Source organism: Papaver somniferum, chromosome 5 (assembly GCF_003573695.1).
Source record: "Papaver somniferum cultivar HN1 chromosome 5, ASM357369v1, whole genome shotgun sequence".
Lineage (NCBI taxonomy): Eukaryota > Viridiplantae > Streptophyta > Magnoliopsida > Ranunculales > Papaveraceae > Papaver > Papaver somniferum.
The window spans coordinates 123,302,379-123,313,471 of NC_039362.1; the positions used below are offsets into that span (position 1 = coordinate 123,302,379).

The 11,093-nt window shown below is 36.3% G+C and overlaps 1 long non-coding RNA gene across 11 annotated transcripts; it reads right to left on the reverse strand.

Moving 5' to 3' along the window:
- Positions 1-272: 272 nt before the first annotated feature.
- Positions 273-5,253, reverse strand: LOC113282566. Of its 11 annotated transcripts, none has more exons than XR_003327029.1 (10): positions 5,067-5,253; positions 4,797-4,887; positions 4,293-4,358; positions 4,096-4,188; positions 3,825-3,988; positions 3,237-3,315; positions 3,019-3,075; positions 2,743-2,818; positions 1,462-2,271; positions 273-1,259 (listed from the first exon to the last, which is right to left on the reverse strand). It is a non-coding gene; the product is annotated as an uncharacterized LOC113282566 (long non-coding RNA). The 11 variants fall into 11 exon arrangements; XR_003327024.1 differs by adding an exon at positions 3,634-3,731 and having other exon boundaries at positions 3,019-3,315; XR_003327027.1 differs by having other exon boundaries at positions 3,634-3,988.
- Positions 5,254-11,093: the final 5,840 nt, after the last annotated feature.

Genomic DNA, 11,093 nt, shown 5'->3' on the forward strand with positions numbered 1-11,093 from the left:
GAGATATAACTCTTGGATATCTTTCCTTGATTGAGTCCGACAGTCTAGTTGATTCTCTTGGAATTATATTGGAATTTAGTCCATACAGATTGTCGACATAATATTGGGTGTGGTTGTTAGACCCCCGCTTTTTCAGTATGTCCTTAACCGAACTCATTCCAACAATGAGTTGATAGGAGATGAAATTCCACGAAATACTCATTTTGCATTAACTGTAACAAATGTACCAACTCATTCCAACAATGAGTTGTATAGGAGATGAAATTCCGCGAAATACTCTATTTGCATTTAAGTGACAACAAATGTACCAACAACGTAAGTTAGATGATTCTAACTCACTCCCATTGAGAACAATATTAGATGGACGTAACTAAAAAAAACACAAAAATATAGATGAACCTAACTCACTCCCATCGAGAACAGTATTAGATGGACTTAACTGAAAAAACACAAAAATACTTAACTAGCTTTTACCGAAAGAAATAATGGGAATCTAACTCCCACTGAAAAGCAACAAAAAGTGATTCGTGAACACACAAATGGCATACCTACTTTACTTTAGGAAAATGAGAGCAAAACTCCCACTTAAAAGTTCTATCAGGGGATTCTAGAATTACCATGACGGAAACAAGAGGAAAAAAATCAATGATACGATGTTGCCGCAATTGTTTCACAAATTTCTTCGATCAACATAATTGGTCAAAGGCATTCCAACTTTAAAAAATTCAAGCAAGCCAATTAAACATAAAACACAGGAATGTCAGTCCATTTAAGGCTACCAGTATCTCCAAATGTGGCCAATTATAATATGTTCAAAATTGATGGTCTGTGTGTACTAGTGTACAATAAACTACAGTCATTTATACGTAGTGAGTGCATTGGCCAAATTTTATGAGAGAATGAACATCTGCGGATTAAAATTTTGTACAACAAGGTGATGTAAATAATTATCACTTCAGTTAAGTTTTAGGTTAATGTAGAATTCATTATTCAATAACTGATTTCACTATAAACATAACAAAATAACTGGTACGAAGTTTTCATCACCCAAATAAAAACACGCATAAAATCAAAAACCCAGGCAGATACAAAAACTCACAAACCCTAAAATCAATTCAAAAAGAAAAACTCAAGAACCCTTAATTCAAGCTAGATGAAAAAATGCATTCACATACCTGAATATCAAGCAAAGCCTCAACTCGGTTCCTAACATCTGGTGTGCTACTTTCACATACATCAGAATGTTGTCAATGCAAAGCCTGCATATGAAATCAGCAAAAACCATCAAAAGACCAAAAATCCCAACAAATCAACGAGAAAATAAAATCCAACGGAAACATGAAAATTCTAATGATCTCTCCTCTTAAGTCTAAAGACTAGAGATCAAAAGAAAACAAAATCATTTTATAACAGATGTAAAACAAAAGAAAAGAAACATTTGATAATAGACGTAAAACTAACCCTATATCCTTCTTCAGAATCAGAATTTGATGATGAATCATTTTGTTCGGCCATTACTGTATCACTGACCTAGTGAATAACCCAAAAATGAAAAGAATCCGAAGAAGCCAGACGTAGAAAGTGAGAGAAAAAGAATTGAAACCTAAAAGAAAACCTAATGAAGAGTGACTTATAAAGTGAGAGAGAGAGGGGTGACTCATTTGCAAACCTGGCATACGCGTGTCTTTCTGAAAAGAAAAAAAAACTTACACTCCAACGACACAGTTGCTAAAGAGCGTGTTTGGCACACTGAAAAAATAAGAATGCCTTTTAAAGAAAAAGAGAAAAAAATAGTGTTACACTCCAGTAACACCCTTATTAAGGGTGTGTTTGGAACCTTGAAAACACTAAAAATAAATAAAATAAATAAATAAATTGAAAACCCTATCAGTTGTCTCACAAGGAGAGGCGTGTCATGGGCACGAGGTAGAAGATGTCGTTCTTTCTAGCACTCTAGATATAACACACAGATTGACCAACATTTTGATCATGCACTGTAGGATTAAATCAAAAATGAAAAAGAATTTTTTTTCACTGAAATCCATCAAGTTAAATACAACAACAGATTAGGTTAAACAAAATATCAAACAAAAAAAACCTTTTTGTTTCATCATGTTAAATCTGCAATCAAGAAAATCAAATGTTAAACCAAAGACCCAAGGTAACTGAAGAATATAATGCTAATGAACAGCTTTGTGCCCCTACCGTGTACTTGGTTTCAAGTACTTTTCTCTCATCAATAAAATTTGCTTTGATTTCATCATGCTTAGTCTGCCATCAGGAAATAAAAATATCAAAACTAAATAGCTTTGGGCCCTACAATGTTACTTAGCAAAAATGAAAATCATCAAGAAATTCAGAGACTACAAATCAATACAGAACAACAATTAGGTATGCGCATTGACATGAATCAGTTACTAGTACTGCCAACAAACACATAAACAGGCACTACTAAAAGTTGAACATCCTGAAAACAAACTTCAACCTACACCTTGCCACACGGTAATCACAGGTGGTACTACTTACACCATAAGCTTATTACCAATGAGGTTAAGCAAACAAAATCATGCATAAAATCACCTAAACAAAATCTCCCCCACCATCACCCAAACAAAAACATGCATAGAATCAAAAACCCAAGCAGACACAAAAACTGGCAAACCCTAAAATCAATTCAAAAAGAAAAACTCAAGAACCCTAGAATTAATTCAAGCTAGATAAAAAAAAAAAGCAGTCACATACCAAGAAAAGCCTCAACTCGCTTCCTAACATCTGGTGTGCTACTTGCACATGCATCATCATGTTGTCCATGCAAAGCCTGCATACGAAATCAGCAAAAACTATCAAAAGGCCAAAAGTCCCAATAAATCAATAAGAAAATAGAATCCAACATTAACATGAAAAGTCTAATGATCTCTCCTTAAGTCTAAAGACTAGAGATCAAAATAAAACAAAAGCATTTTATAACAGATGTAAAACAAAAGAAAAGAAGCATTTGATAATAGATGCAAAACTAACCCTATAATCAGAATTTGATGATGAATCCTTTATTTCGGCCATTACTGTATTACTGACCTAGTGAATACCACAAAATTGAAAAGAAGCCATAGAAGCCAGGCGTAGAAAATGAGAGAAAAATAATTGAAACCTAAAAAAAAAACTAATGAAAAGTGACTTATAAAGTGAGAGAGAGAGAGAGAGAGAGAGAGAGAGAGAGAGGTGACTCATTTGCAAACCTGGCGTACGTGTGTCTTTCTGGAAGGAAAAAAAACTTACACTCCAACAACACCGTTGCGTAAGAGTGTGGTTAGCACACTGAAAAAAAATAAGAGTGCGTTTAAAAAGAGATAAAAATAGTTTTACTGTTCAGTAACACCCTTAATTAAGGGTGTGTTTGGAACCCTGAAAACAAAAAAAAACAAAAAACTTGAAAACCCTATCAGCTGTCTCATAAGGCGACGCGTGTCAGGGGCATGTGGCAGAAGATGTTGTTCTTTTTATCACTCTAAACATAACACACACATTACATTTTGATCATGCACGATAACATTAAATCAAAAATGAAAAAAGAAATTTTTGTTCACAGAAATCCATCTAGTTAAATACAACAATAGATTAGGTTAAAGGAGATACCAAACAAAAAAAAAACTATTCAAGTTTGAACCCCTTGGGCCCTTCAATCCGGCAACACTTGATATCTATAAGATACTTGAGAGCACCTTCATCGCGCTCTGTGATCCACATTCCAGAAGGAGTAGATGAAACCCACAATACCAGAATTTTATACCAAAATAAAGATAAAAGTGGATAATCATATTAATTACCTCCTCCCTTAAAATTTTATTTGTCTTCAACACATCGAGCCAGAAATCTGGAACACCCTTCTCAGCTGCTAGTATTTAGTGCTTGCTATACATACTGCTTTATCAGCCTCAACCTCTTTTGTAACTTCGTCGACCCCGACCACCCCACTGACAATATTAAATCTCTGCAACCAAGTCAACAAAGTCAAGAAATACCACGTTTGAAGCCGGTCAACAATAGACAAATTTATAAAAAGGCATGTGGTTGGGTGATTGTGAATATAAATTGTACCTGACTGTAAAGGGGTTCATACATTGTCTGATACTTGGCTTCAAGTAGGGCACTCTCTTCACATAATTTTACCTTGATCTCATCATGCTTAGTCTGCAGTTGAGAATATTAAATGTCAAACCCCATTGTATATGAAACCAAAGACCCAAGCTAACAGAACACAAATGAAATGTTTATGAAAAAGCTTTTTCCCCTACCATGTAGACGGCTTCAAGAAATTCTCTCTCTTTAATAAACTTTGGTTTTATATTATCATGCTTTGTCTGCCATCAGGAAATAAAAATGTCAAAACAAAATAGCTTTGTGCCACTACAATGTAACTTAGCAAAGATGAAAATTATCAATATATTCAGAAATGAATAATCAATATAGAACATCAATTAAGTATGAGCATTTTCCACAGGAACCTTGACAAGCTTTCTAGTACTGTCAACAAATTGTTATCACATAACATCACCAGCACTACTAAAAGTTGAACATCTGGAAAAAGAAAAAACAACCTCAACCTACAACTTCAGAAATAAAAACCTTTACAATAATCACTGGCTGGTGTTACTTACAACATAAGCTACTTACCAATGAGTCACGGAATCATGAATAAAATCAAAAATCCAAGAAGAAAGAAAAACTCACAAACCCTAAAATCAATTCAAAAAGAAACCCTAGAACTAATTCACATTAGATGAAAAAAAATTACATACCTGAATGCGGAGCAAAGCCTCAACTCATTTCCTGACATTTGGTGCAATACTTTGTACATCCGAATGTTGTCCTGATTGTGGTTTATAAAGCCTGCATGCAAAACCATCAAAAGGCCAAAAGTCCCCAATAAATCAACAAGAATATGGAATCCAAAGAAGAAACAACACAAAAACAACCATATATCCAGGAAAGAAAAGAAAAGACTAGAGATCATAATGACTAGAGATAAAATGAAAAGAAAAGCACTTGATAATTGATGTAAAACCAACCCTATATCCAGAATGAGTGACAATGTATGAATAATTGTTGTCATCATTAAATCCATCTTTAGGCTTTGATGATGGATCATTTATTTCTGCTGTTACTTTGCAGTATTAGAAATAAGCGGAAGAAGCAAATTATAGAAATTGAGAAAAAGAACCCTAAAGAAACCCTATAGATGAATAGTACTTATAAAGGTCATACAGAGAGAGTGGTGTCTATCTGAGAAAAAAATTACACTCTAATAACATTTGAGGGTGTGGGGTGTGTTTGGCAATCTCGAAAACCCTATTAAGGGCATGTTTGGCAACTGAATTTTTTTTCCAGAAAGCCAATTAAAGTGACGCGTGTCCGGGCAGGAGATGTCGTTTTTTTTTTTTGCAGCAACACACACATTGACCGATATTGCACTCTAGAATAAAATCAAAAATGAAAATAATAAAGTTTTGTTCGCAGAAATCCATCAGGTTAAATAGAAATACTAATAACAACAGATTAGATAAACAAAATACTAAACAAAAAAACTATGGGTATGGCATGAATCTAAAGCTTTTAGATCTAATCATCATTAACTAAAGATTTATTTATGCCCAATAAGATGGGAAAAAATTTAAATGTGTTCTAATCATAAATTTGATAATCAACTAATTATGATAGATGATCAAATGTATCTAAATGTGTTTTAATAGAGTTGTTCAAATGCTTAATATCTCATGGAAATATATGTGAAGCATTTGAAACACATTCGGCTTGGTGTGACTTAATATATATTTTTGATCGGTAAAGAATTTGGTGCTGGCGAGTTTCGAATTCAGGTTACTGGTATCATCACCCAGAGACTTTACCACTGTACTACAGTGACATCGGCGTTTGACTTAATATTTAGTTTCCAGCAAATGAATTGTTTACAACTAAAGTTGTCAAGTAGATGATGAAGCATTCTAAGCTTTAAACTCATATTTCGAGAATTATATTAACGAGATAAACTCGACTCGAAATTTCAATGTGTATAACATAAAGTCTATATAGCTATACGACTTAGTCTCATTAGTAGATAAAATTGAATAGACTTCTGATTGATAGATAAGTTTTAGTCTCCACATACCTTTTATCGTCGAAGTTCCTCCAAAGTCTTAAGTAGATCTTCTTCTTTAAATGGTGAGCGTCGTGAAGTCTAATGCTCAACTACACACTTTTATCCTAATCCTAGACATGGCTATAAGTAGACTAGATACCAAGATATAGTTTGGATCAACTAAATTTGATAACAAGCTTGAGATAGCAACGCTTGCGAGTTCGATCGAGCAATGCTCTAATGGTAGGCCTCGAAAGGTGTATAAAAATGATGCGATGAAAACGCGGGCCTACAGTAATACCGCAAGTGCACGGTCGTCAGTTGTAGCTCGTGCAAGTACGGGTCGATCCACAGAGATTGGGTGTGTTTCGGAAGTGTTTTAGCTAATTGGGTTCCTAGATTTGCTTTGGGTTTAGAAGCCTTTTGGCTTAAATGGGGTTTTGAGTGCTAATGGGTTTGAATGCCCTTTGAATGAATTGGGCTTAGTGGGTTTGTTAAAGATAAAATGAACTGAGCTTGGGCTCAGTTATCTTTGAAGTGCAAATGGGCTTTGGTTCTAGAAACTGGTCTGAGCTTTGGGCTCAACAGTTCAACTATGACTTGGGCTTAACAGTTCACTAGGCTCTGGCCTTACAGTGAACTGAGTCTTGTGCTCAGTTGTTCACTTATGAATTGGGCTGGGCCTTAACAATGAATTTGACTTGGGCCTTAATGAACTGGGCTTTGGTTTTGGTCTTACAGTTGGGCTCAAATTGTGCTCTGGGCTTTTGGAAGTGAGCTTTGGGCTTGAGTGCACAGCAGAGCAGAGGCAAGCAGTAGCAGCTGGGCTAACAACAGTGTTGCAACAAGGGAAAACAACAGCTGCAACAAAGAATGGCAGCAGGAGAGGAAGCAGCAGTGCAGCACAAGCAGTGCACAGGACCAAGAAAAGAAGGCAGTACTGCAACAGCAGCACAAGGCAAGGAGTGGCAGCAGCAGTGCAAGAAAGGCAGCAGCAGCAGAGGAAGCTACAGCAGCAACAGAAGAAGTGGCAGCAGCAAGGGAAAGCACAGCAGCACAAGTGCTGCAGCAGCAATTGCAACAGTAGAAGAATGCAACAGAAGTGGCAGGAGGGGAAGCAAGTAGTAAAGAAAATGCAAAACAGAAAATGCAGATGAAACAAACAAGTGAAAGAAAACAAGACTAACAGTTGAAGATGGATTTATGGATGACAGGGAAGGTTGATTATGGATGGGAACTAGGGGTTGAATTCACTCTAACTTTTACTATGTATTCTCCTATAGAAAGTTAAACACAACTATGGTATTATTTCCAAAGCACTAATTGTCTTTCTACAGCACAACTAGTCAAGGGATTATGAATTTAGCTTGAGTTGCAGCTTATCAGCAGCTCATGAACCTAACTACAAAGTATACTTGGCATACATTGTGAAAGTGAGGTGATGATGAGCTAAGTTCAAGTTTTTCCTAAACCTGCTTAGCCTTCTAAAGCAATGTGATCAATGTACTATACAATAAGACATTAGAGATTCATCAAGTCCCTAGCATGATAGTTTAGAACATGACAAACAGCATAACAGTGAGTAACAGTGAGTAACTAGGCAAACTAACATTGAGCATAACAGTGATTAACAGTGAGTAAACTAACATAACATTGCAAACTAACATAACAACAAATGCAATTAAGAGTGAAAATGCAACTAACAGGGGCAATGAAAGTTAACAGGAGCATCAAAAACTAACAGTGCAATTTAACATTGGAATTAACCTAACCCAAATTGGGTGGAAACTTGGCTAGTCCAAGAACAAGTTTTAACATCTCATACACATCCCCTTTTATACCCAAATTAGCAAATTAGGGTTTACACCCATTTTCCCCAAATATCTTCACTCAACAGTACAATTAGGGTTTCGAGAAATAATGAAATTAACTCACCCTCTGATGCAATTAGACTCGACCCATGCTTTGGGTATGTCCCCTCTGCTCTTCTGAAGCTTTTCCTGCCCTCAATTTTGACTTCTCCTCGCTGTTGGTGAAACCCTAGCTTCTCACTGTTCTAGCTTGTAGCACCTAGTTAGATGCTAGAAACGAGACAAGGGAGAGACTTGGGATGGAGTGGTGATGTACGGTGTGGTGTGGTGGTGGTGTAAGCGACAGCGGCAGAGAGTGGAGGTGGTGGAGTTGCAGGCTCTGCAACTGTCGGGTGTTTGTGGTGAACTGGTTTTGGGAAGATGAGAAGGAAGAGCTCGATGGGATTAGGATTAGGGGTTGTTTGGTTGGGAATAGGGTATGTGTTGCTATGGTGTGAGGCGGATATCAAATTTAGATGTTGGCGAATCTGAGTCACTGGATGCGATGCTGGTAGGTAGATCGGACGGCTAAGAGAGAAGCAGTTTGTAGCGACCGTTGGATGTGGAACACAACGAAGTCAACGGTGCTAGATTAGGTTAGGTGCTATAGTGTTGGGCGGAATCATCGGGATTTGATGCACAGGCATAGGAGCGACCGTTGGATTCAACTACCATCTAATCTGAAGGCTTGGAATTTCAGCGCTGTGGTGCTTGGCAGAGACTTCCGATTTTGATGATCTATGAAGGAGCGACCGTCGGATGCTTCTGAGAACTGATCTGATGGCTGAGAACGGAGGCGCTTTTGTGTGTAGAAAATGAGGTTGTGCGCACCATTCTTCGCGGCTTCCTTGCGTAATTTCTCCCGGCTTTTCACTACTTTTCTGCTCTTTTCGCTCCACGAGAACGAAAATAAAAAAGCAAAATTAATTAAAAAAATATTTATTCTTGAAAACAATGAAAATACAGAATATGGGATAATGTAGAATTAATGCACAAAAGATGAGTTAAATGCCAACAAAAAGGGATAAATATACAATATTTGGCACTCATCAAATACCCCCAAACCTGAATTTTACTTGTCCTCAAGTAAAACAAAACTAAGGAAATCCTACTATACCACTGTCGCTGGTCTCTCGAATGCATTTAGCGTATGCACTAAGCCTTTTAAACCACTAAGTGTCCCTAGTGGACGAGTTGAAGTCTCGTGAAGGTTTACCAGAGGTGTGCCTACAAAACCTAAGGACAAAATATAAGCTCATATTCCATCAAATGTGACATGTGCAAAACAGTTTAAGCTCACAGCAAAATGGAGATGTCAATCTAGCTATCGAAGGCACAATCCTAGCACTGATAACAAAAAGACATGTGATAAGAGTGTAAAGTGTATCTACACATGTGTAAAGAAAGATCTGAAGTTATGACTACTAATCACCAAGAGATAGTTTCTCAGGCTAAGAACTGAGGTCGAAATCTAGCTAGCTGTCCGGACTTTACGAGAATTGTGAATGAGTTGGAGGTATTTCACAATTCTCGCGTTGTACATCAATGGCATACACCCTCCTTGCTTATTACAACGAAACAACAAAAGAACTCTTTACATGACTCTTATTTACATTGACAAATCTCTTTTATTTTTGGAACAAGAGATGATGGAATTGATAAATACTTGATTTTTTTGGATTTTTCTGATATTTTTTTTTTCTGAATATATACATCGTTTTTTTTTTTTTTTTTTTTTTTTTTTTTTGAACGGAAACACTTTTGATACATACAAAAGAAACAAAAATTACATGACACTTTGCAAGAGGTAGCCCTTTTTGATGCACCCAGTTAAATTCGATGGTTGTCTTTCTTAATGTAACCTCCACTTCTATCCCAACCAACCAAAGAACAAGCTAGTCAAGTTTCGTTCAGTATTCTAAAGTGATTGGCAATCGTAACTTCCTATCCAACACCTTGAAGATCGAGGCCATACATGTATTGGTAGATCGTGCGCGTGCAAATTTCTTATCACTATGTGAATTGTGCTAGAATCAGGGTGCCTAAATATCTAGACTAAGACTCCTAATAAAATACATATTTGCACAAGAGTCAACATTTCAAGGTAAATGAGCTCCATTTTTTTATGATTTTTCATTTTTTAATTTTTTTGAATTTTGATTTTTTAATTTTTTTGGAATTTTTCAATTTTTTCAAAAAGAAGGAGTTTTGTTTTCAATTATGCATATTATCATGGTATCTACTCTATACCCCCAAACCTAAACTAAACATTGTCCTCAATGTTTCAAAATATGGAAAGAATTAAAATGCAACATATGGAAAGGGACATGCTGAGTAGAGTAAAAGGAGAGAGAATACCCGATTTCGGCGAAAGCAGAATTAAAACTCCGTTATTCAAGGCAAAAATCCAACATATTTCAGCCGAGATCATATTGGATTAGCAAAATATATACAAAAGGAACAAAAGGGTTTTTAAAATTTTATCTACTGGATTATATACAAAAAATTCACCATACACTAACAATCTAAAGAGTTGAGGATCAACCCAAAAGACAAGTGTAGACATTTCAACAGCTTCACACAATAATAATAGGAAAGAAACGCAAGTGAAACTGTGAAACAAAATGAGCTACCCCCAAACCTGGATTTTACAGAAGATATAATTTTGAAAACAAAATCGCGCAGTTTTGGGGGTTCATCATGCACAAGGTCTAGCTCAAATGAACTGTGCTAGGGACGGGCAAACATGCTATTTCCAACTGTGGTTCCTCAAATGTATTATATTTGGAAGCAAAATAGTCCAAGAGGACTTGGGAAGCACACAGTTCCAAACCTAGGTTGGGCATTCTCAGAGAAATTGGTTTTATATTTACAAACCAAATCTAGGTTGGGTGGAAGGCCATCAGATTGTGACTTAGGTAGAAGAATAGGCATCATTATCAATCAAATCAAAATCTCTAACTCATCTACACATGTCACATCATGCTCACAATCATCAATCAATTGGCAAGTTCACACTCAGAATCATCAACATCATCAACAGATTTATTCTCATGCATCGGCAAATCAGGAGAAATATCACAATGTGACCTAGGTAGAGAATCAGACAC